This window comes from Dromiciops gliroides, chromosome 2 (assembly GCF_019393635.1).
Source record: "Dromiciops gliroides isolate mDroGli1 chromosome 2, mDroGli1.pri, whole genome shotgun sequence".
NCBI lineage: Eukaryota > Metazoa > Chordata > Mammalia > Microbiotheria > Microbiotheriidae > Dromiciops > Dromiciops gliroides.
In genome coordinates this window covers 450869234-450892358 of record NC_057862.1, presented here as the reverse complement: position 1 = coordinate 450892358, position 23125 = coordinate 450869234, and positions in this window count along the sequence as shown.

Below are 23125 nucleotides of genomic sequence, written 5' to 3'. Positions count from 1 at the left end.
GGCAAATTGCAACCTCTCTGAGCTCGTTTCCTCTTCTATAAATTGAGAGGCTTAGACTAATTCCTTCTAGCTCTGATTTTCTATGAATTCCATAAATAAGATCTTACATGTGAACAGGTTTTGAAAAGTATAAAGTGTTAAGGAAATGTAAAGACATTTTTAAGTATCCTGTATTCCAGTTTCACATCCCTGCAACACTTGGCTTGTCCAAGACATTGAATAAATTTCTTGCTTCTGCAACAAGGGGGAAGTTTTCATTTCTTGACCTTTTGTCCATCAGCTCATATATCAGGGCGTGAGCAATCTCAGCCATCCACTGACAGTATCATCCATGTTGGCTCTTGGTAGCCCATATTTCATTATGTGGCTGATAGAGAATGTTACCAAGTGTGAAGCGAAGGGCAGCTCCTCTGAGCTGTGAAGGCTCGATTCAGAGTCTCCTGAGTTTATGGGGCAATTTGTCCTCTCCTCCAGGCCTCTAGTTACTGCTATATAAATACGTCCAAGGAAGCTGCCCATGCCGAACCTCCTATGTATCTTCACTAGTTTCCCTCCCTCTACCTTTGAGTTTTCTCCCCTTAACCCCAGGTTCAGGGGATCATCATTTATTGCTCTCAGGCCTAGGCCAAAAATGGGATGTCAGAGTGAAGTTACAAGAGGTGGCTGTGGAAGGAGGGGCTATCTGGGCTCCCAGCTCACCTCGGCTGCAGCTGGTATCGCTCAACTCTACTCCCCGGGCTAGGGGTGATCATAGCTCGAAATGGAGAGTGAGCAACCAGGAACGTTTCCCATACTCCCTCCCAGCAAAATCCCTGACCTGCTTCTCTCCTACCCATTTTTCACAAGAATAGGGAGGGGACAATAAGGGAAAGGAGAAGAAGATGGAAGACCTTTAGCCAATCACTTAGTATATCCGAGACTGTTTCCTTATCTGTAAAGTAAGGTTAACAGTGTTTAATTTCCAGTTGGAGGCAGGTAGGAAGACCTGAATTCCAATCCTGCATCAAACACTTACTAGTTGTATGACCTAGGCAACTGATTTAACCTGTCGGCCTTAGATTTTTCATATGTAAAATGAGGATAATAATACCTCCGACTCCCTGGGGTTATTGTGAGGAGAATGTGAAATAATATATGTAAAGTGTTTACAAACCTTAAAGTGCCATATAAATATTTTGTTGTTTTCAGTCATGCGGGACTTTTCATGACCACATTTGAGGTTTTACTTGTCAAAGACACTGGAGTAGTTTGACATTTCCTTCTCCAGTTCATTTTACAGATGAGGAAACTGAGGCAGAGTTAGTGACTTGCCCAGGGTTACACAACTGGTAAGTATCTGAGACTCGATTTGAACTCAGGAAGATGAGTCTTCCTGACTCTAGGCCCAGCACTCTCTCCACTATACCACCTAGCTTCTCCTTATAGTCCGTATTTTGTTGTTGTTCAGTCATTTCAGTTGTATCTGACTCCTTGTGACCCCATTTGGGGTTTTCTTAGCATATCCATTTCTTTTTCCACTTCATTTTACAGATGAGGAAACTGAGGCAGGGTTAGTGACTTGCCTAGAGTTACATAGCTAGTATCCGAGGCTGGATTTGAACCAAGATGCTCATGACTCCATGACCAGCACTCTATCCACAGTGCCACCTAGCTGCCCTACATAAATATTAGCTATTATATTTTACTGATGCAGTCTAGACAGACCATATCACTTCTCCAGAAGGATAGAGAGGGAACCAATGAGATAATATTTGTAAAGTACCTCACAAACTTTCAAGAAAGTTTGAAAATGACAGTAATAATTGTCAGTATCATAGAGAATCAGCCGGAATTACTGATGTAGCCTTAAATACAACCCCCAACACTAAATAAACTCTACCTTCTCCAATGTGCATCCTTATTGAGCTTACTTATGATTCCTGCTTTCTAAAGGTGCTTGGGTCTGTTTACCCTACAAGGGGGTCTGTTTACCCTAGATGGATGCATTTGAAGAAGGCTTCTATTCTCTCAGCTATCCTGAGTGCATGACAATACTATCTACCACTGAACTCTGTGTCCCCTCTGGCCAGGCCTGTAGTTCTGGATGGGGGCAGTTTTCCTGGAACTTCCAAAGAGACCCAAAACAGATGACAGTGAACTTGGGTGGCCCAGAAGCTGAGTGACAAATGAATCCTTCTACCCTTCTGTGTGTGTCACAGGTGTTTTGTGTGTTGCTAACAAACCCTGTAGTTAGACTTAATAAGTGTGGAAGCAGTATTTTTATTACTTGAGATCTAGAACTGGATTAACTCACATCTTCAACTGGTTGTGAGGATCAACTGAAGTAAAGAGTATAAAGCTTTCTGTAAATTTTCAAGTATTCCATGTGTCCATTATTATTATTTTTGTAGCATTTAAAATTTTTTCTTGATAATCTTTGTTTTGTTGCCTTCATTTCCCAACATATACCTCCTTTTCCCTTCCCTGTCAAGTCAAAACTGGTAACAAAATATAAGAAAGAAAATGAAGTGGGGTGGGAAAGAACTCATAAAAACTAATCAAAAATCTTTTAAGTCTGTGTGTATATGAAATACTCCACAACCAGAGATACTGCCCCTCCTCCTCCAACCTCAGCAAAGAAAGTAAAGGAGAATATTCTCTTATTTCTTCCCAGGACAAACTTGGTCATTATAAGTAGGTAGTGTTCAGTCTTTCCTAACACAATAACGTCTATGCACTCTCCTTGGACCTAGCATTGAGCAGATTATTTGGTGTGTTGATTTTTTAAAGATATACATACTTTTTTATGACATTGTTAAAGCCAAAGACCAAAGAGTAAGAACATACTTACCACCTACTAGTGGTAATTTAGAAACAGCCTTAGTAAGTTACCAACAGGAAGAGATAACAGGCTGAGAGGGAAAAGATAAGAAATAATCAACGTGTTAGAGGAGAGTAGCTTTTTTTTTTGAGGACTTGTTCAGTGCTGCCTCAGGGCTACCCTTTACAGGACCAGGAAAAAAAAAAGAAAAAGAAAATTCAGACCCACAAACCATGAACTATCAGAACTGGAAGGTACCTTAAGAACAATCCAATTCGGCCCTCTAACTTTACAATTGAGGAAACTGAGGCCCAGAGAAAGGAGAGGTCTGGCCCAAGGTCATAGCTAATGAGAGAGTTAGACAACAAATCTCCTAAATGATCAATCTGAAGAAACTTCTTGTAGTTGCTGCTGCTGCTGCTGTTGCTGCTGCTGTTACTGTTGTTTTAGGGAATGGGGTAGTGGCAGTAGAAAGTTGGAAAGAGCCACACAGAAAGACAAAGAAGCCCTGAGAAATTTGGGGGTCTTTTAAGGACCTTGTCAAATGATTTAAGCAGGTACAATAAATATTTCATGGTCTTTCACTCATGTATTTGTCTCTAAAAATTTAAACAATTTCACCCCAAAGTTCTCCCAGGACTCCTAAAAGGGAGCCAGGGTTTGTCCTCGATGAACATTTGTAGAAAAAATCAGTGAAGAACTACAGGATGTGAAAACAGGCTGGGTTGCTATCTGCACTGGTGGTGGAAGGAATAGCAATATCACATTGATGAGATCACAGTTCCAGTTGGGGGGGGGGGAGGGATGGCGAGGGAAAGGAAGGAAGGAAGGAAGGAAAGAACAAATGAATGAACAAAGAAATGAAAGAATGAAGGAAGGGGAAGAAAGAAAGGAAGGAGAAGAAAGAAAGCAAAAGGATGAAAGAGTAAAAGAAAGAAGGGAAGGGAGGGGGAGAAAATGAGAAAGAAAGAGAGAGGGGGAGGGAGGGAAGGAGGAAGGAAGGAAGGAAGGAAGGAAGAAAGAAAGAAAGAAAGAAAGAAAGAAAGAAAGAAAGAAAGAAAGAAAGAAAGAAAGAAAGAAAGAAAGAAAGAAAGAAAGAAAGAAAGAAAGAAAGAAAGAAAGAAAGAAAGAAAGAAAGAAAGAAAGAAAAGAAAAAGAAAGAAGAAAGATAGAAAGATAGACAAAGGGAAAAGGAAAAGGGAAGGGAGGGGAAAGGAAGAAAAAGAAAGCTCTACTATTTCTAGACCTTTATTGCTAGCCCAAGATGGTCATTAGAGTAATTATAAGGGCTTTAGGAGGTGGATGACTCCTTCCCAGTCACTTCACTCCCCCCCCCCCCAAACCACCCCAATGACTTCAAGGTAAGAGAGAAAACCCAGTAGGGCTTTGCCCAGTTTGAGTGGGGAAGCTGCCAGGTAGCAAGCCAGGGCAGGCCTCAGTAAGAAGGGAGGGAGCTTTCTTGTTGCAACTTCACCAGATAAAACACTTATATTCAGAGCCCATCCTCCTGGGTAAAATTAAGTAAGCCAGCTCCTGGACCTTGCCTCATCTTTGTGCACCCGCCCCAATGTCTCTCTATCCCCCACACTAGCCATGCCTCTGCTTCCTTATCCCAGTCCCCCTCTCTGGAGAGGATCCTTATCAGTTATTTACACCTCTTTGTGAATGAGTCTGAGGCTCCCCACAGGACCCCCTAAGGCTATGGATGTTTTAACCTGAGACAGAAGCCTTAAAACAAATCTCTAATTACAGAATATCTGGCCAGGGAAAGCTGAGTGGAGGAGATATTTAGGAAGGAGGGGAAAACCAAGTAATTTTGAGCCAGAGGGAAATCTTAGAAATCATTTTATTCAACTATCCCCATCCCCAACCCCGATTTTACATATGAGCCAACTAAAAGGAATATGTAGCGGAAAGAACCCTGGATTTGAGGCTGGGTTCAAAGTGTTGCTCTAGTTAGTTACCTGTGTCACCTGGCTTTCCCCCTTAGCTTTAGTTGGCTCATATGTGGAATCTCAGCTCCTTATGTTCCATCCCAACTAGAAGCCTAGGGCTGAAATGGCTAGAACCTTTCTGGGCATGATGGGGCAAATTTGGCCCTATAAATCTTGTCAGATGATGTTCATTCTGCCACTGGGATGGTCTTTCCCACATCTGTTTTCACTTCTCTGCCTGGTTCTGGAACCCTGTACTGGCTGCCTCTCTGAGGGTGGGGGGTGGCATGTTCTCCTCAGAAAGATTGAGAAGGGAGCCCCTCACCCACAGCCCCCATAAACCCCCTGGTCCTGTTAGAACCAGAGCAATGGCTTGGGGTTTCCCTTGTTGCTAGGTAAAGTAGAGGGGCAAATGTTCTCAAGCAAAGAAATGTGATTTTCTGAGATGCTAAGATAGTTGTGGTGCCTATTACCTGTCCTGGTATCCCTTTTTCCAAGGAAGTAGCCTGTAATTTCACCCTTGAGAATTTCCTCTCTTGATAAGGGGGGTGCAGGTGGGGATGGGGGTGGGGGGGAGTCAACTGAGACCGAAATGAAAGAATTTATCAAAGACTATCTTGTACTCCCACCAAGCCAGAAAATGGTCCTCTCAGGATCCACTACCAACATGATACTCTTTTGTTTACTGACACTCTAATAAAATCTAGATGACTAAGGGAAGTCTCCAGACCAAAGGAATAAACATGTCTTCTCAAAGGGATATAAGGAGGGTGGCAGCTTTTCTAAGGCAGCATAGTGTAATGGAAAGGACACAGGTCTGGGAGTCTGAGGACCTTTGTTTAAAACACAGCTCTGCTATGTACTGCCTGTGTGACTTTGGGAAAGTAAAATAATTCTCTGGACCAGAGTTTCCTCAAGTGGGAAATGAGATAGTTAGAAATCTCTTATTGCCCCCTCCAATTCTAAATCCTAAAACCACCTATATGTGTGTTGTGGTTGAGTACTAAAGACCAGATGGGAAGTGTAAAAAAAAAATCCAATCCAATCCAAAGCAAGGCAATTCCATTAAGTTGTGCTACGTCACAGGAGCTATGCTAGGCACCAGGAGATATAAAGTGAAAATGAAAAATCATTCCTGTCCTCAAGGAGCTTACATTCCACTGGTAGATACAACTGTAAAGAGACAAATACAGATGTGATCATTTAGGAAGGGGAGAGAACATAGTGATATTAGCCAGATCAGGAAGTAGCTCAAGCGCTGAGCCTTGAAGGAGGCTAGGACTTCTAAGCCCTAAAACTGGGTAGATAGGTGGTACAGTGGATAGATCACTGGCCTGCAGTCAGGAAGACATGATTTCAAATACAGCCTCAGACACTAGCTGTGGGACCCTAAGTGAGTCACTTAACCCTATTTGCCTCAGTTTCCTCTTCTGTAAAATGAGCTGGAGAAGGAAACAGCCAATCACTCCATATCTTGACCAAGAAAACCCCCAATGAGGGTCATAAAGAGTAGAACACTACTGAAATGATTCAGCAACAACAATAACAACAGGGCTTCTAAGAGGTGGGAGTGAACAGAGAATCACATACAGGCTTAAGCCACAGAATGCAAAGAGGCAAAGAACTAGTCTGACAGACTATTTTGGCTAGAGTGAAGAAGGCATAAAGGGAATGAAAAACCAAGCATTTATTAAGCACTTATTAACTGCTATGCACTGTTCTAGGAGCTTTGCAATTATCTCATTTGATCCTCACAACAACCCTGAAAGGTGGGTGCTATTAACATCCCCATTTTACAGTTGAGGAGATTGAGGCAGACAGAGGTTAAGTGATTTGCCCTGGGTCACACAGCTAGTGTCTGAGGCTGATTTGAACTCAGGTCTTTCTGACTACAGTTCCAGCATTCAATCCATTGTACCTCCTACCTGGAGGGCAGTAAAATTCAGTAAGCCCAGAAAGGTAGACTGTTAAAGGCCCAGCTGAAGAGTTTCTATCTCATTCTAGAATTATTGAACAGGACAATAACTCAGTCAGATTTGTGCTTTAGGAAGATGTTTTGGCAACTTTTTGGAGGATGAATTAGAGATGGGGAGGAATGGAAGCCAGAAGACCAACTAGAAAGCCACTGGAATACTCCATATGAGAGCCTGAACTAGGATGATGGCCAAGTACATGGACAGAAGGGAATGCATTGCAAGAGAAGTTGAAGAGGAGACATTGACAAAACACGGCACCCTCTCACTTAGGAGACAGATGAAAAAGGAAGAATCAAATATCTCTGGGATTGCCTCACCTGGGCACCTGGAGGGAAGGTGATGTCCTTAATAAATTGAGGGGAATTCCAAGGGGGAAGGGTGGTTAGGAGGGAGAGATAATGACTTCCATTTCTGGCATATTGAATTTGTGATTCCCATAGGACATCCATCAGATATCCCGCCAGTAGTTGATGATGGCCCTCCGGAAAGACCCTAGGATTGACTCTCTAGATCAGAGAGTCATTTGCAGAGAGATGTCAATTGAACCCATGGGAACTGATTAGATCACAGAGAGATGGTGGTATAAAGAAAGAAAAAAAAAAGAACCCCAAACATAGCCTCAGGGGATATAGACACATAGGGGTCAGGATAATGATTCATCAAAAAAGCCTGAAAAGCAGTGGGCAGACCTGTAAAAGGGGAATCAAGTTAGAGTGGAATCCTGAAGACCCAAGGAGAAGGAAATCTTCAGAAGGGGTCACATATAAAATTTTGTAAGGAGATCAAGAAGAATAAGGATTGAGAAAAGGCTTGATTAAAAAAAAAGAACAAACACAAATTTGTGATCTGTTTCTGAATAAATGAAAGAAAATGCATTTATTAAGTATTTACTGTGTACAAAGCATTATGCTAAGTGCTGGAGATACAAATAAATAGAAAATCATGCAGTTCCTGCTTTCAAGGAAATCATATTCTAATGAAGGAAACTACACGTGGAGGGGGTTTCAGCTACAAGCCAAGAGGAAAGGACCAATAGACCTTAGGTTACAGAAACAAAGCAGATGGTAATGAGTCTTCTTTACTGTCATTTTCCAATGATAAACTATATCTGTTTCTGATATTGAATCATTTGACAGTGCCAAGGATGTGGGTGGCTAGAACTTCATTTTTTTTAAATGAATTATTTCATTTTTAAATTTATGGAAGAAAATAAGAATTTTTTCTGGGTCTTCAGTAGCTACAGATCCAGGCTTTCCTCTGCCACTTATGTGACCCTGGGAAAGGTGATCAAAAAAGGTCCTGAGGGATTCTCTACAGATGGGGAGATTTTCTAGGGGCTATGCTTTGGACCTGTGAGTCAATGACACCCAGTTGGACTGGTTCAGTCCCAGGAAGCATATATGCTAAAGTGGAACCAATCATAAGATGGGTTCCCCCACCTCCACCCCAGACCCTACTGCTGACTGCTTTTATGTTGCAGCACTGTTAGAGTTGAGTTTCCTGACTCCCTGCCCCTCATTCCTCATTTTTTATTAGGCATTTCAGAGACTACCCCTATCTCAGTGGCTCACACTACCCCACTGCCTCACCCTACTGGTGATGGGGCAGGCTCCTATTCATGCAACATCAACTCTTTGTCTAAAATTTCTATATGAGTTTGAAATCTGGGTGGCTCTGGGCCTTTGGTCAGATTGCCCATCCTTCTGTATTTCTGAACCATCAACCATGTGCTGCCCATTGAATCGTAAAGCCTTAGGCCAGCAAGAGGGGGAGGGTTCTGTATTCCTTGTCAGCTGGTGGGCAGGGCTCCCAGGTACTAGAATAGGATCCCAAATGTATGTCAGTAGGTGCGAAGAGGTCTGAGGGGTTCAATCGGGGTTCAGGGTAGATGTCCAAGCTGCTGCAAGGAAGGGAAGGGGTCTCAGGAGGGTGGGAGGCTTCTAGTCCATCCCTGAGCATGGTTCCTAGGCCAGTTCAAGGGACAAGCCTCAGATTCAGTGCCTGGGGCCTGAGGCAGTTTATGGATGGTGCTCTATGTGACTACATTGGGGGTTGTGTGTCACAGCTAAGGATCAGGCTCTAGCCCTGAGCCTCTAAGGACAGGTCAAGTGCAGGGGTGCTGGAGTCTATTTAAGTATGGGGAAGGGTGGGGAGGACAGGTGGGGTTGCAGATTAGAATCATTATCGTGGGGGAAGAGGCAGGTTCAGAGCTTCCAGGAGGGATGCTGTTGGGGTCCTTGTCAGCCCAGAGCTGCTGCTTGGAGGCCCACCTTGCCAGGGACAACTGGGTCCTAGGGAAGAGCAGAGGGTGGGCCAAGGGCCTAGAGGTTGAAGCATGGGGATGTGTGGCTGTGTCATTGGATGTACATGTGATTGACATGTACATGATCAGCATTCAATATACCCATCACCAAGACACTCCAGAGATTCCTAAATTCAGCCCCAGACACTTCTAGAAAGGAACCCTTTCCTACCTCAAATGATAGCCAAGACAGAGAAGGCAGGGCAGCTGGAAGGCCTACCCTTAAACCCTGCCCAGCACTGTGAGCTTTCTTAGAGCCAAGCAAAGGTGGTTGAAACAGGTGGGGATCCTGGAGGCAGCTACTGCTGGTTTCCCCCAGAGTCCAAGCCCCGGGGTGATCAGTGTATCTAGGCTCTTCTCTCTGGCACCCAATGGTCAGGCAGGAAGCTGGCTAAGGAGAAGCTGAGGGTAGAGGAATGGGACTCCAGGTAGAATAAGTTCAGGCTCTAGGGCAGAATCATCAGGAGTCCAAGAGGTTTCTAGGGGAATCTTTTTACATGAAGGAATCTCCTTGAAACAATAGCTGAGGGGGCAGCTAGTTGGCACAGTGGATAGAGCACTGGCCCTGGATTCAGGAGGACCTGAGTTCAAATCTGACCTCAGATACTTGACACTTACTAGCTGTGTGACCCTGGGCAAGTCACTTAACCCTCATTGCCTCACACACAAAAAAAAGAAACGATAGCTGAGAGGTAGGGTGGCAGTGATGGATGGATGTCTTTCCAAGTGGCTGCTGGTGGAGAGTTATCTTTATAAACATGATAACTGAAACTATGGGAGGGTATGAGAGCACCAAGTGAGAATATATGTAAAAAAATAGAAGTTAGAATGTATAAAGAAAAAAAGAAGAGGTACAAGGAAAGAACACTGGGGAAAACTCACAGTTAATAGGTGTGATTTGGATGAACATTCAAGAAATTAGATTGAGGAGTCCTTGGACAAGTGGGAAGAGAATCAAGAGAGATTGATCAATGTTCCAGGAACCCAAAGAGAAGAGAGTGTCCAGGGGAAGATCACTGATAACTTTAGAGAAAGCAATTTTAGTTGAGTGATGTGGTCAAAGACAGTTTGTAAAGTTTGTAGAAGAGTGGAAGTAGCAAATGTAAACTCTGTTTTCAAAGACTTTAATTGAGAAAAAGAGGAATTTTTTAAATCTTGCCATTTTATTTTTATTTTTAATAGTTATTTTATTTTTCCCCATTTATATGTCAAGACAATTTTAGCATTCATTTTTACAAAGATTTTGAGTTCCAAATTTTCTCTCTCCCTCCCTCCCCTTCCCTTTTCCTAAAATGGTAGGCAATTTGATATTAGGTTATATATGCGCAATTACGTAAAACAGTTTCCATAGGGGCAGCTAGGTAGCACAGTGGATAGAGCACCAGCCCTGGAATCAGGAGGACCTGAGTTCAAATCTGGCCTTAGACACTTGACACTTACTAGCTGTGTGACCCTGGGCAAGTCACTTAACCCCAATTGCCTCTCCAAAAAAAAAAAAAGAAAGAAAGAAAGAAAAAAAAACAGTTTCCATATTAGTCACCATAGTGAAAGACAAAAGATCAAAAGGGGAGGAGATATTTAGAACAGGAGCTATCAGGGATGGTAAGATCTAGTGAGGGTTAGGGTTAGGGGTATATTTGTAAGTAGCAAGAAAGGAACCAGTAGATAGGGTAAGACTGAAGATAAGAAAAAGAAACATGATAATAATGGGGACAATCTGCTGGATAAGATGGGAGTTACATCAAAGGTTCAACTTTATCAAGAAGGTCCACCCCTTCATCAGAGATTGAAAGAAAGGAGTAATAACCAATTCAAGTTAATGAACACTCACTAAGGTCTCAGTGTTAGGCAGTGAAGATTCAAAGATATGTGATATGGATCCTGCAAGGTCCTGGAGGGTAGAGCAGGAAGATAATAATACATAATACAAGGGAAAGTAGGATAAGTGTAAACTGAGACATCTAAAGCAGAGTACTTTGAGAAATTTGAGGGGAGCAGCTAGGTGGCACAGCGGATAAAGCACTGGTCCTGGATTCAGGAGGACCTGAGTTCAAATCCAGCCTGAGACATGACACTAGCTGTGTGACCTTGGGCAAATCACTTAACCCTTGTTGCCCCACCCCAAGAAAAAATCCAAGAGAAATTTGAGGAAGGAGAAATCAAGTTGCTAGGTAAATGCCTACTTTATATATACATAAGGCTGTTCTGGAGCAGCTAGGTGGACCAATGAATAGAATTCCAGGCTAAGAGTCAGGAAGAACTGAGTTCAAATCTGGCCTTAGACACATACTAGCTGTGTGATCCTGGGCAAGTCACTTAATCTTATTTGCCATTTTCCTCATCTGTAAAATGAGCTAGAGAAAGAAATGTTAAATCACTCCAGTAGCTTTGCCAAGAACCCCCAAATGGGATCAAGAAGAGTTAGACACAACTGAAACAACTAAACAACAACATCATATTACCTACTACAATGGGTAAGTCATAAGTCAGTCCATTAATATGTATTTATTAAACATCTACTATGTGTCAGACACTGTGATAAGTATTGGGGTTATAACTAAAGGTAAAACATAGTTCCTGCCCTTGAAGAGTCCACATTCTAATGGGGCATGCAAATAGCTACGTATAAGATATATATATATATATATATATATATATATATATATATGTGTGTGTGTGTGTGTGTGTGTGTATGTATATGTATATGTATATATGTATATATATATATATAATAAATTTGAAATTATCACTGCCTATTCATGTCCCTTGACCATTTATTAATTGATGAGTGGCTCTTATTCTTGTAAATTTGACTCAATCTCTTGTATATCTTAGAAATGAGATCTTTACCAGAGAAACTTGCTGCAAAGATTTTATCCCCCATTTCTTCCTTTTCTTCTAGTTTTGGCAGCCTTGGTTTTATTTGTATAAAACCTGCTCAATTTTATTCAATCAAAATTATCCATTATCCTCTATCTCTTTTTTGGTCACGAACTCTTTCCCACTCTCTAGATCTGACAGGTAATTTCTCCACCAATTTGCTTATGTCACCCTTTATGTCTAAGTCATAATATATCCATTTCGAGCTTATCTTAGTATATGGTGTGAGATGTTGGTCTATACCTAGTTTCTGTCAGACTACTTTCTAGTTTTTCCAACAGTTTTTGTTGAACAGTGCGTTCTTACCCCAATAGTTAAAAACACAAATATCTTTCAATTCAATTCAACAAGCATTCATTAAACACCTACCCTGTTCCAGGCACTGTGATAGGCAATGAGAAAAGAAAACAAAAGTGAAATAATTTATTCCCTCAAGAAGTTACATTTCTGATAACAAGGGGATTATTTTAAAGGAGCTCATAGTTTTCTGTCTATATTCCATGAAGAAAGCAAACTCTTCTACTGTGCGTGGAGGAAAGAGGGAGGAAAAGAGGGAGTGAAGAGGACAGGTGGTAATGAGGCCTGGGATTCTTTACTAAGAAGAGTCAAGTCAGAGTAAATATGTCATTATTTTCAGAGTGATATGTTTGCAACACTCCCCTAGGCTGATGGGCTTTTAATTACTTTGTCCAAAGCAAGGCTCTTTGCTAACTGTGACCTAAAAGGTGTTTATATTTCCCTCCAACGTTATCTTTTAATCATCTTTGTAGAGCCAGTGTGTTCCAATTCCTGCAGATAAACTGTTAGTTTTATAGCATGGATTTTACTCCTACCAGAAAATAAAACAAATGCATTAAATTACGTTGGGGGAAATCTGTTTTTGTTTCATACTCCTCTTTTTTTGTTGTTGTTTTTGGAATTGCCTGTGGGATGATTTCATTCTTTCCTTGAACTGCTGCTTTTCCTTGTAAAAACTGGTCTTTTTTTAAAAATGCATGGCAAAGAGTACCCCTTGCCACTCCTGCCTCATCTCTCCCTCCTTCTTGGCTCCCCTGACTCCCTTCAAGTATCAGCTGAAACCCCATTTCTTAATCTTAGTAACTTCCCTCTGAGGTTATCTCCTTTTTTCATGTCTTTATCTTATTTGTGCATGGTTGTTTGCATGTTGCCTCCCCCATCAGACTGAGTTCCTTGAAGACAGATACTTTTTTTGCCCTTCTTTGCATCTCGAGAGATTAGCACAATGCTTGACACATAGTAGGCACTTAATAAATGCTTGTTGACTTGACTGCTTCAGTGTCAAAGAACCAGACATTTGAGTCAGAGTTTTTAAAGGAAGGGGGGGGGGGAAGGCTGGTAAGTTATGCATCTGAGTATTTTTCTGTCTTTTTTTAAAATTGTGAATTCTTCAGAAGATGAGATTATTCTCCCTCAAAAACTAATTTGTCTATCAGATGATAATCTGATATAATAGAAAAATCTTCATGAAATTTGCAGTTTGAATCTTGGTTCTTCCTGTGCAACCCTGGACAAGTTCTTCCTGGGTCTCTGTAAAATGATGGGGAGTGTCCTGAATGATCTCTAAGGTCCTTTCCAGCTCTAAACCCTATGATCTTAACATACATATGGATAATGGGGTAACTAGCTGATGAGGGCTCAGTCCCTAGAGCAGGTGTAAAGAGTGAGCCCCGAAGGGTGACTACATACTTCTATGAAGGAAATGTCAAGGAATGTGAAAGAAAAAAAATATGTAGATATTAGGGGTGTGTTTTTAGATTTTTCTTTTTACTTTTCCTATTTTCCCCAAAGGCAGAAAATTGGATCTATAGGGAGCATTTGTTGAGGTCTCATGATTCAGGATTCAAAGAGGAAAAATGATTAGAGAAAGTCAAGTTCTCCATTACATCAAACAAGAAATATGAAATAGCCTCTGCCCTCAAGGGGCTCACATTCAACAGGAGACAAAGTCAACCCAAGGTAATGTTCGACAAGAAGGCACTAGCAGGGGGCAGCTAGGTGGCGCAGTGGTTAGAGCACCAGCCCTGGAGTCAGGAGTACCTGAGTTCAAATCCGGCCTCAGACACTTAACACTTACTAGCTGTGTGACCCTGGGCAAGTCACTTAACCCCAATTGCCTCACTAAAAAAAAAAAAAAAAAAGAAGGCACTAGCAGCTGGTGGGACATCTGAGAAATTAGACCCAACTTGTCTCTGTCAGCTTTACCATAAAGTTGATGACATCTTTGTTTTTCTGACTGATTAGAACTCTTCACTTTCTTGGCAGTGGAGAAAGATAAGGTTCTTATCATCTTCCAACAAGAGGCAGCTTCGTTCTCTGAGAGACAATTAGCTTCCTTAGTATCTTAGGATCTTAGGCCTAGAAGAAACTTGAAACATCATATAGCATAACTTCTGTATCGTACAGAGGAGGAAACTGAGGGCCTGAGAGGGGAGGTTATTTCATAGGATCATAGATTGACAGTTGAGACCATCAAGTCCACTCCCCCTAATTTTACAGGTGAGGGGACTGAGGCACAGAGAAGTTAAGTTGCCAAAGGTTACAAGTATGGCAAGACTGGGACTACAGTCTAGATTTTTCTGACATTGTTCTTTCCCCTGCAGCATATCACTGCCCCATTCATTCATTCATTGGTCTCTCCCCTCTAATCAAATATTCATACACCTTCCAAATAATCTTCCTATAAATATCCATGTCTGACTATGCCATTCCCCTTGCAAAAATAGCCACAGTGGCTTTTTATTGTCCACACAAATTCTGTTAGCCTAACTCCAAATGCCCCTATGAAACCTTCTCTGATACCCTCTGATGAAAGGATCTCTCTTCATCCAGAAAATCATCCTCCTTTAGGATAATGAAATCACTTCTTACCTCCTCAGTATCCCCTGCACCTGGGGCCCCTCCCTCCCTCTAACTGAAGAGGGTGGAAGGTGGACATTAAATAACTTTCCCCTATATCCTCTCCCTTTTAAGGAGGATTATGGTTTTTGCTGGTGGAGGAAGTTATCATACCAATAGACCCCCATGTGGATAAAATAATAAATCCTTCATGTATTGCCTACCTTCACTTCCTAGGAAAGTGCCCTGAACATAGTAGATACTCAAATTCTTAAATAAATCAGATTTGTCTAGGACAAGAAAACCTTTGAGATCCCTTCCAACACTGAGAATCTATGATTCTAGATTTCACCAGTATGGGTGCTGCCTCCAGTGGCCACAAGAACAATTTCATGTGACCCTTAGTCATTTTGTATTATAGCGCTCATGACGATAAACATTAACTAAGAAAGACCAACTTGAAGATAATCGATGCTGACGTAGTATAGCAATGTTTGTGGTAGAAGAGGAAAAGTTTGAGAAATGCCCTGAATAACTCAATAAGACCCTCCACATAAATAAATAATATATACCTTTTTTTTTTTTTTTAACTGAGGCAGTTGGGGTTAAGTGACTTGCCCAGGGTCACACAGCTAGTAAGTGTTAAGTGTCTGAGGCCGGATTTGAACCCAGGTACTCCTGACTCCAGGACCGGTGCTCTATCCACTGTGCCACCTAGCTGCCCCAATAATATATATCTTAATAAATGATAGCTTCGATGAAAAAAAGGATTAGGATGGACAGTGAAAAATATGCTGGGAAACATGGTTCAAGGGTAAGAAACAAAAGATTATTACCTACTTCTTACTTACTTTGTTGCCCTTCATTCTAGAAGAGGACCAAAATGACATCACTATGTTAGAGTCAAGTTCCAGTGTGTCCCAATGTGGCTGATCAGACCAATAAGAGCTCAGAATGCTCTACCACAGGCCGGGCACATAGAGTCCATTTGAACATTTGGGTTGGATTCTCTAAATTGGTACACCTTGTGTTTCTTTTGAGCTACTTCAATTCTGCTTTATGCACTGAGCATAGCACCTTCACTGATTAGGGCACGCCACGCTGGGTGATCCTGTGCCAGTGTCTTCCATGTCACGGCATCCATCCCAGAGTTCTTCACAGAGACTTTGAGAGTACCCTTATATTGCTTTTTCTGACCTCCATGTGAACACTTGCCCTGTGTGAGTTGTCCATAAAATAATTTTTTAGACAAGCGTATGTTTGGCATTCAAACAACATTACCAGATGTACTCTCTGCAGTAGAGTTTGAATGCTTGACAGTTTAGTTCAAGAAAGGACCTCAGTATCTGGTAGTTTATTCTTCCAGATGATCTTCAGAATCTTCTTAAAACAATTCAAATGGAAGAGATTCCGTTTCCTGGCATGGCGCTGGTATATGGTCTGGGTTTCACAGGCATACAACAATGAGGTCATCAAAATGGCTCCACGGCCTTCAGTTTGGTAGTCAGTCTAATACCTCTTTTCTCTCCCACTTTCGTTTGGAGCCTCCCAAACACTGAGCTAGCTCTGGCAATGGGTGTATCAATCTCATTATCGATGTGTACATCTGTGGAAAATATACTGCCAAGGTAAATGTTTAAAACTTTTCCATTTGCTGTAACCAATGGTTCCACATATGGATGTTGTAGTATTGGCTTGTGGAGCACCTGTGTTTTCTTGGTGTTAATTGTTAGGACAAAATTAGCACAAGCAGGAGAAAATCTATTCATATTTTTTATATCTCCACTTTCAGAGGCTGCATTGAGTGCACAATCATTTGCAAACAAAAAATCATGCACCAACACTACCTCCACTTTAGTCTTGGCTTGTAGCCTTTTCAAGTTGAATAATGTACCATCAGTGCAGTAACTGACCTTGATATGCTCATGCTCCTGGAAGGTATTTCACAACATGGCTGAAAACATCATGCTAAAAAGCATGGGAGCAAGCACACTGCCTTATCTCACCCCACTGGTGACTGGAAAAGAATAAGAGCATCATCCATTATCTAGAATCTGAGTAAGCATACCATCATGAAATTGACGTACAATACCAATGAACTTCTCTACAGAACTAAATTTTGAGAGAGTTTTCCAGAAGCCCTTAAGACTGATGGTATTAAAGGCTTTAGTCAGATGGATGAACATTGTGTACAAACCTTCTGCTCTGCTCCTGGCATTTCTCCTAGAGTTGTCAGGCAGCAAACACTATATCGACCATTCCTCAGACCTTTCTGAAGCCACACTGGTTCTCAAGTAGATGACCATTTTCCAGGTGAAGGATCAGCCTATTAAGGAGGACTAAGAACATTGTACACAGTATAATCAACATTGTGTGTTGATCTAGCAAGAATCTTGCAATCAGGGGCAGCTAGGTGGCACAGTGGATAGAGCACTGGCCCTGGAGTCAGGAGTACCTGAGTTCAAATCCAGCCCCAGACACTCGACACTTACTAGCTGTGTGACCCTGGGCAAGTCATTTAACTCCAATTGCCTCACCAAAAAAAAAAAAAAAAAGAATCTTGCGATCAGTGACTAAGAGAGAGACTCCTTTGTCAATGTCATAGGACAATCTATTTCCTTTACCTTTATAGAGATAGACAATGGAGGTGTCCTTGAACGCCCAGGGGATAATCTCCTCTTGCCATATAATCCCAGAAAATTTCAGTTAGCTTCTATATGAGCAATGGATGCCTTACCTTGTAAATTTCAGCTGGAATGGAATCAGTACCAGGTGTTTTGCCACAATAGAGGAGCCTAATGGAATTAAAAAACCTCTTCCTTGGTTGAAAATTTGTCTAGAGAGTGGTTGACTTTAACCTGAGGTAAATGGTCAATGGTTGCAGCATTGATTGATGGCAGTCTCTTGAGAGCACTATGGAAGTGTTCAGCCTATCTCTCTAGGATCATGTCCTTATCACTAATCAGTGTGGTTCCATCAGCACTAAGTAGCTGAAATGCACCATATGTCTTTGGTACATAAATAGCCTTCAGGGCATCATAAAAGTGCTCTGGATTATTAATATCAGAGTTAAAACTGAATTTCATCTGCCTTCATACTAAACCAAGAATCCTGCATTTCTCTAAACTTCACTTGTACTTTACTTTTTTTTTTTGGCTTGGGGCAATGAGGGTTAAGTGACTTGCCCAGGGTCACTTAGCTAGTATGTGTCAAGTGTCTGAGGCCAGATTTGAACTCAGGTCCTCCTGAATCCAGGGCTGGTGCTTTGTCCACTGTGCCACCTAGCTGCCCCTTGTACTTTATTTTTGATGGAGTTAAATGCTGCCTTCTTAGAGATGGATGAACTAACCTGCTGGTAAATCCTGTGGAGTTCTTGTTTTTCATTTATCAACTTCTGAATTTCTCCATTATTTTCATCAAGCCAGTCTTGATATTTGTGAGTGTTTTGACCCAGATGAGTAAATGCAGTGCTGTACACCAAATCTCTGAAAGCCTCCCACTCCTTTTCTGATCCACTATTGCCAACTATGCTCAATTTCTCCTCCAAGTTAGCTCAGGGAAGTGCTCTAATCTGTTGACATTAAGTCTCCTGGTAGTCATCTTATCTTGGAGCCATGGTCTTTGTTGAATGTGAATGTTTCAGCTTGGAGAGGATAAGCCCATGACCAGTCCACGAATCATCTTCATCACTCTCACATCCTGTCTTGTCTCTTCTCCTTACAAATGGCGTAGTCTATTAAATGTCAATGTTTTCTGCAAGGGTACATCCATACAGTTTTATTATGTTTAGTTACATGGTGATGAGAAAGTCATGAGATGCAGGTCTTCAGTAGTAAGTGACTATTGCTGTTACTGTTTCCAACTCCATTCCTCTGAAGGCCTCCCTGCCATGTCTGGTAGTCTGAGCCTATTCTAGCATTAAAGTCACCTAGAATCACAAGTTTGTCCTCTTTTGGCACATTGATAATGGGGGTCTCCAAGCCTTATAGAATTTTTCTTTGACCTCATCAGAGTTTGTCAAGATGGGAGCATGGGTACTAATGATGGTGGTGTGGCACTCTCCTGCAAGTGGGAATCACCTTCTCATGAGCTTGTTGTTCTCTCTTCTTGGCAGGTACACAAGCTTGTGGACTAGATGAGTTTTGATTGCAAAACCTATGCCAGCTTCGCAGTGCTCCCCTTCACTGTGGCCACACCAGAAAAATGGGTATTCAGCTCCGACTTCAGTAAGCTGGCCTTTATTTGCCGGCCTTGTTTTACTCAGGGCTGCCATTTGGATGCAATACTTGCCAAGTTCTCTCACAACAAGAGCTGTTTGTTTTTCAGGTCTACTGGATTTCATGTTATCCATAAGTGTGCACATTTTCCACATACTAACGATAAGTAGAATCATCTTTGTAGATGTCTTTGTACACTTTTTTGTGTGTTTCAACCCAAGGGTAGGATCTCCACCTGCCACAGTAAACAGGCCAGGGTTAGGTAAGCAGACAATTTTAGAGCACCTTTCGTAACTCCTTCCTCACACCAGAAGGTGAGCAGAATGATCCCTAAAAGGCTTCTTAGACACCCAGGGGACTGCTGAATTCCACTGCTGTTTCCAGTGAGAAGACAACCCTATGACTTGGGCCACCTGTGTGCAGAGTTGTGACTACAGCTCCCAGGGTACCCACACCTGATGCTTTGTTGCTTGCCTGTGGCCACAGGACTTTGAGACGGATAAAAATGGTAAAATGGTATGGGTGATATCTTTTGATTCAGGAATACATTGAATTTGAGTGAGGCAGAGTCGCACAAAGTTATTGACCTCACTCTTCCAAAGTTGTCATAGTCCAGTAGCAGGACAGAGTCAAGACAACTGGTGATGACTCGGGGTGGAGTGGATGACCTTGGCATCTTTGATGTCTAAACAAGCTCCAGACACTCCATAGGGCCTGGTTCAGATGCCTTCATGACCTTTGGAACATATTGTTCTCATATGCCTATTCCACCAGGGGAAGTCATCACATGCTTGGAGTAGACAACCCCTTAACCCCTTGTTTACCCTCAACCTGGTTTAACCCATCTGCCAAAATTATTTACCTGGGTGTGGCCACTGAGCATGCTACAGTTTCTTGAAGCCACAGGTAAGAATTATGTGGATCAGGTAGATACCAAAGGTGGAAAGCAGCCCTGAAAAGGGCTCAGCAGCCCTCGAACCAGAGGTATTAGTCTTCCCTGAACATACCCTATACCCCAAGAAACAAAAGATGCTAACACTTTGCAAGACCATAAAGAAGCCTCAAACCTATGTATCACACATACTTATTTTCAAGAAGAGAGTTGGAAGATGATAAATGTGATAGATACCCAACAAAACCATAAAAAGATGAAATCCGTTATTTCCTAATAGACAGAAAATAACTAGTTGCTTATGTGGGAATAATTTCTGAATCAGCTATCTATATAGTCAGAACATCAACTTATGAGACTAAAAATGAGAATCGATCCCAAGTTAGAAGGAAAAATAAAGTCATAAGTTATGGCAGACAATTAAAAATTCTAACCTATTCTATTTAAATAAGCTATTGATGGAGAGAGAAATGGACAAATAACAGATATCTACATAGACTCACTATTTCCTAAGGAAATTTCATTAACCTAAATCAATTGCCCCAAGAAAGCGAGCAAAAGAATTATTTCAACCAACACACCTTGCTCTGTTTCTGTGTGTGTGTGTGTGTGTGTGTGTGTGTGAGAGAGAGAGAGAGAGAGAGAGAGAGAGAGAGAGAGAGAGAGAGAGAGAAAGAGAGATCTTTGTTAAGTACAGAGATATGGTAGACAAGGGTAATGATGGTTTTGTATATACTCTTTTGTAGATATTATATAATCTTTTAAATTTTTTTGGAAAAGAATGATGGAAGATTATGAGCAATATTACTTCCTAAAACAGTGAGGAATATTGAAAAGGAAAACAAGTTTACAGATATTTGAGAGACACAATTAAACAATATCTAAACCATTGGTCAATAACATTAAGGATGAAACTAGAAGAACAAAAAATAACAAAAAACAGAAAATATCTGTCAATATTTCCCTATCAAACTCTTTTTCTCAATCTTAAAAGTATTTTATTTTTTCCAGTTACATGTAAAGGTAGTTTTCAACATTTGTTTTTATAACATTTTGATTTCCAAATCTTTCTCCCTCCCTCCCTTCCCTCCCTCCCTTCCCTCCCTCCCTTCCCTCCCCCTCCTCAAGAGAGAAAGAAATCTGATATAGGTTATATATGTACAATCACATTAAACATATTTCTGCATTAGTCATGTTGTGAAAGAATAATCAGAACAAAAAGGAAAAATCTCAAAAAACAAAAACAAATTAGAAATAGTATGGTTCAATCTGCATTCATATTCCACAGTTCTTTTTTCTGGATATGGAGAGCATTTTCCATCATGAGTCCTTTGGAATTGTCTTGGATCATTGTATTGCTGAGAAAAGCTAAGTCTATCATAGTTGATCATCACAAAATGTTGCTGTTACTATGTACAGTGTTCTCTGGGTTCTGCTTACTTCACTCAGCATCCATCCACTTAAGTCTTTCCAGGTTTTTCTGAAATCTGCCTGCTCATCATTTGCTATAGCACAATCGTATTCCATTACATTCATATACCACAACTTGTTCAGTCATTCCCCAATTGATGGGCATCCCCTCAATTTACAATTCTTTGCCACCACAAAGAGAGTTGCTAGGAATATTTTTGTACATGTGAGTCCATTCCCCTTTTTTATGATCTCTTTAGGATACACACTTGGTAGTAGTATTACTGGGTCAACGGCTATGCACAGCCCCATAGCCCTTTGGGCAGTTCCAAATTCCTAGCAAACTCTTTTCTCCATTGATAATAGTAGAGCTATCATATTTGAACTGTAATATCACTGTCCTTTATGTGATTCATGAAGAAGTAGAAATATCAACAGAAAACAAAGATAGGAAGAGTAGGTGAACTAGACCAAGTATATACACATGTGGTCCATATTAGAAGCAACATGATTTTGAGGGAATTGAGGGATAAATTCTCAAGATATCTCAAGATTTAAGAGGAGCAAGTATTAAATGTTTGGCACAGAAAAAACACAGACTCTATTATTACTAAAAAAGACAATAGAGAAAATATCAGTAACTATCAACTCATATTCCCACTTTTCCATTTCTATAAAATCTTCTTAAGAACAAGCTCCACACATACTTGAATGAAGGTATGACAAGTGGATAGGCAGGCTTTTATAGATAATAAAGCAAATCATATCTTTATACAATTGATTGAAAGGTACAGAAAATACAATATCCCACTACACTCATTATGGATGGTTTAAAAAAAAAACATTTGATTTGATAAGCAAAACATTAGATTAAATTCTCTCCTCTAACAAGGATCTCCCATGCTTATGTTAAAATTGTTCAAGATTAGGGCAGTTAGGTGGTACAGTGGATAAAGCACCAGCCCTGGATTCAGGAGGATCTGAGTTACAATCCGGCCTCAGACACTTGACACTTACTAGCTGTGTGACCCTGAACAAGTCACTCAAACCTCATTGCCCTGCAAACAAAAAAATTAAAGATTACTTGAAAGATACCACTGATTTGGAGTATTCCACAGCAGAGTGAGTAAAGTCTCCAGATTCTCCTATTTGTGGATGACAATATTGTACAAAATACTTAAAGTCCCAGAACACTAGTTGTTCAATCATTGTTCAGTCATGTCTGACTCTTTGTGATCCCATTTGGTTTTTTTTTTCTCAAAAATACTGAGGCAGTTTGACATTTCCTTCTCCAGTTCGTTTTACAGATGAGGAAACTGAGACAAATAGGGTTAAACAACTTACCCAAGCTCATCTAGCTACTAAGTGTCTGAGGCTAGATTTGAACTCAAGAAGATGAGTCTTCTTGACTCCAAGTCTGGTACTCTATCCACTGTGCCATCTAGCTAAACAGTAAACAGTCACATAATCAACAAAATCCACAATTGTTCTCTACACAGGAGTAACCAAGGGGATGAAGAATGCTTGTAGTCCACAGTAGGATATGCAGTTGGAAGGAAAACTAATAAAGGATGACATATATTGGAGAGACCGTGCCCATGGATGATGGACCCAGAATTGGATAGGAGGAAGAGAATAGGCTAGATGGTATTTGGGGAACTGTGTAGTGATTTTGATGATTCCATAAAACAAAGATTCATCTTTTTATGTCAATATTCTGGTGGTGCTGTGTAAAGTTGTGAGTCATGGAATACCATAGTTTCTGAAGCATCCAAGTTGAAGATTACTCAAAAGGCAATAGAGGGTAACCAGCTATCTACTGCAGGATATCACCAATGAAGAATTGCATAGGAAAAGT